Consider the following 4,505-nt stretch of genomic DNA (forward strand, 5'->3'; position numbering starts at 1 on the left):
CGGTGTAAGCTTACACCCGAGTGTGCTTAGAGAAAGGATCTCCTGAAAACAAAAATGGTGTAAACACTTTGAGAGTACAGTATCAAGTCACACATCAAGAATATCTCCCAATAAATTTAGCATACAAGTTTAAGAAAAATGATTCTTCCCCATAAATTTAACATACAAGTATAAGAAAAATCTAATACAATGTTTAGACATTTTTTATTTCAAGAGATCTGGACTCGTTTCAGCTTAGTTGTGCCTTACTAGTTTCAACTTTGGCTTATTTGTGACAAAGGGAATCTTTTCTTTTTCCCCTAAAGCATCTTTTGAATTAGATAATTATAAACTCAAATTTTATCACTAGTTGGGATGGGAAATCCAAACCACCGTGGGATATAGCTTGGCTTACTAAACACTGACCTAATTCGAAAGATCCCATATAGATCCGATTGGCCATATCATCCTTTCAAATGGATTAGATAGAGTAAGCCATGTCATGATATTGGGAGAAGATTGTATATTGAAAGTTAAATGAATTGCCAATGCACCCAATAGTTGGTCAGTTGGCATCCCTTCATTTAAGGAGTCAGAGCTTCAAATTCATGGAAGGGCAGCGCAGGCCTCCATGTTCTGATTGCTAGTGGGCGTGTGCATGCACCCCGCCCTCTCACTTTCCTAATTAACTTGGGCCATGTTTGGAATTCATGTTGTTTTCTGAGATGTGTTCTTTGAAAAAACGGTGCTGTATTGGTATGTTGTTGGTAAACAGTTCGGACGCTGGATTGAGTAGGTCACTTGGTCGAGTTGCAAGAAAGTGATTATCAGAGTGTTTGGGTAGTTTGACCCGGGACAGCATTTCGATGCTTAAGTTAGTGAGCTGATAGTTGTTTGCAAGAAAGCAAAAGAGCTAGAGAATTGCGAGAGCTCATTACAAGAAAAACCATTTTAACCACGTTTTTTCCAGCAACGGACCAAAAACCGTGGCTAAAATACTATATATAGCAACGGAATATACCATCCATGGCAATATTCCCGTTTCCTGGTCGTGGCTTAAATATAATTTATTCAGACGTTTTTTAATTTAATCGGTGCTACACATCCTCATTTTTATTAAGAGAGCATTAAACCGTGGCAATTTGATTTGCGCAGGTTCTAAAATCTAAAAATTTTGGCTTGCGCGCATTGTTACTCCCGCGTCTCTCTCAACTATCATCTTCATTCTCTCTCTCTCTTACACATCTGAACTTGCTCCAACTCTCTACCATTTGAACTCGTTCTCACTCTCTCTGAAAAAATTAGGATTTATCATCAACAACGTCCATTACGGGGCAACTAATCTTTACCTTGTGAGCAAGAAACTCCCAATAGGGTCCTTTCGAGAGATTGGCACCTCCTGCCTTCCATTTCTTTAACCCTTTTGCTGGTGAATGGTACGCTAGCGTTCTGTCAACCGGGATTTGTTCTCTCAATGTCTGCATCGAGACCAAGACCAAGGTAACAGCTCATCAACTTCCTCATTCTTTTTCCTTACCCATTAATTTGTATCTTAATGATGGGTTTATACGATTTATTATGTGGTATTTGTCTTTTCTGATCAATACACCCTAATAAGATCTACTTTGTCTTCTATCTTGCAAGAAAATGTCAATTGAGTTTACTTTTTTTGCCTCATTCGATTCTAAGTTTTGGTAGGCAGCCACTTGTCTAGATTATTATTATTTAAATGGAAAATCGTATAATCAACTCATTTGAGTGTTTGCATTCATATGATGAATAGATTACTATTTAGTGGTGAATTCTAGAATCTATATTTTCTTAGTGTGCTTTTCATTCAATTTTAGTAGGCAATCACTTGTCTAGGTTAATTGGTTTTATATAAAATAAATTTTTATTTCTTAGCAATTTAAAAATCAAACAAAAAAATTTAGAATGTTGGATTAGTGGGAACCGTTCTATCCAATAGATGACATCCATGTCTAGCACCACCTTTGTTTCTAAGCTGTTCATGGCTAAACAAATGGAAAGTCCATTACAATCAATGCCTTTTGGCATCAACAAATTTTCCATTGGTTTAGAATTGTGGAGGTTTTTCATGGCCAAACAATCTTTCTCATCATCGGCAAGAATCAAATAAGCAACAATATTGCAAACACCTAACGTGAATAAAATAAGATATCTTTGATGGGTGATTGAGTGGAGCCTAGGGAACCTAGGACTATCTGAAATTAGGAGTATTTAGAAATTAGGAAGGACATATATGACTCTTTTGGAGCAGAATAATGAACAGTGTTGCATGATCTAAGGCTGGCTAAATCTCTCAACTATAAATGTTTGCAGACTGAATGACATTCAGAGGTAGTAATTGCTTTGGTAAAGAACAAAGCAGGTTTGTGGAAGATAACAGGCACCTCCATTTGGTGTCAAACCGTCCTCATTGGAGAAGAAATCTTCATTTGGTGCCAAGCCTCTATTATCTATCTTATCATCTTAGAAGGAAAACCATAGAGGCATAGCAACACCATTGTTGCATAAAAGAATCAGGTTAGATGACAACCACTAAACACTTGTTATCACCTTACAAATTCTAATTATTTAGGGTTTTCTTTTTTGGTTTCATATGCCAATCAATGACAAAACTATGCCAATGACTCAATGTATAGTAGGTCATGCATCAACTCTAACATTTTTTAGACAAAGGTATGTCGAGTCATTGAGTTATCATGTTCTTTTGTGTTGCTTGTTATTATTTAAAATCTATTAATTAGAACATTGTGCTTAAATAGGCCAAACCAGGTTGAATATCTACTTATCTATCCAAAGTAATTGGAACTAATGTGAGGGAATTTGTTCCCCTTTAGTTTAGTTGATCTATTTGTTTCTTTTTCACATGTCTAATTATTTTGGGAAAGACAACATTTTTGGAATCTTATTACTATGGTCTCCTACCAAGCTTTAAATCCCCAATAGTGTACTAGTGATGGGGGACACATAGTCCCACCATGTCTAGAAAATGGGAGCTTATGAAAAAACAAAGGAGACAAAATGCAAGGGATCTCAAATGACTAGGTTGTATGTTCTAATGTAGTGGTAGATAGTTCTATTGTTTCCATTTATTTTAATCTTTTGACTCTGTTATTATTGTGTTGCAAGTCCGAAGGCATCGCTCCCATTTTTATGACAGTTAGAGTTAGGTACATATTCTTTCCTATGATCTTTTGTTTTTTCTTTTGTTGTTAAGTACATACTTAGGTATCAAATTACTCTTGTGAACCAGTTATAATATATCAAGTTACATTGAGATCACATTAACAGTTACAATCAGTGGTTGTACACTATTGTTAATCCTGGTAGTTGAACTAGTGAAATGGTAAACTGGATAGCTGACCAGGTCTTGGGTTTTGTTAGTGCTAGACTATCTAGGCCTTGACTGCCAAACCTATCAGCTGATCAGCTTTAAATGGTCTTGCCAATTCTTACTCCTTAATTCTTTACACTGCTTAGAACACATCATAAACATTATGTTAGTCCTTAGTTCTTTACACTATAGAATTTGTTTTGCAGGTTTGGCACACACTAGCTAGCCTAAATTGCTCGATTGTACTATAAGGCCTATGAGCTGGTATGTTTTGTACTAGTTTGCAAGCCAGTTCATGATAAGTAGGATCTAAAGCTTAGGTAGGAAATCTCTTATTTGGTTGCTCAACATAATTATGCCTAATAAATAGGATAAAAAGCTTGGTAAATTTGAGATTTTTTTAAGAAAAGGGAAAGAAGAATTCTTATGTTTTCTTGTTGAACAAAAGGCAAAATTCATATGGACTATGAATATTGAACTCTATAATAGTGAAGAGAACAACCAATAAAAAAATGAATAGAACACTTTGGTCAATTGTCCCTATAACTAATCCCCTTGTACACTTAAGTCCTTAACATTCTACAAATATGGTTCTTGTATGTGACATGTAATCTAGTTCATGGTACCATTTTGTTTTCATAATCATACATTCTAGAAGTTTGGTATAGATAGTAGCACCATTTAATTAGTTGCATGGAGATATATGGAGATTTTTTTTTATCAATATGGAGATATGGAGATATTCAACATCAAGAACTAACTTATTCAAAAAGAACTATCATGGTAAACCCAAGGATTATAATTTTGTCATGTATTGAGGGGGGGTGTATTGGCCAATACATGTCAAATCAAGGCCCCTTTGATATGCCCCTACACTTAGTGTTTCGGGGTCCAACCTATTTTAGGGGGTAGGCCGACCTTAAACCAACCCTCTGAACCTGTTTCAAAGAAAAGAACTAAAAAAAAATAGAGAGCTCCGGTGTAGGTCGATACGTCCTATCTGGCATATTGGATTGTATCGATATTTTGAACCTTGGATAAACCTTGTTTGGCCTTGTTTAAAAGAAAAGTCTCTTATCTAGCTCTATTGTAATCACCTTTAACAACAAAAAATGGAAGACAAGAATATAGTCTTTTAAATAAGAATGATTAAGATATTGTTTTT

Source organism: Nelumbo lutea, chromosome 6 (assembly GCF_056320005.1).
Source record: "Nelumbo lutea isolate HS-2025 chromosome 6, American lotus-T2T, whole genome shotgun sequence".
In the NCBI taxonomy this organism is placed as follows: Eukaryota; Viridiplantae; Streptophyta; class Magnoliopsida; order Proteales; family Nelumbonaceae; genus Nelumbo; species Nelumbo lutea.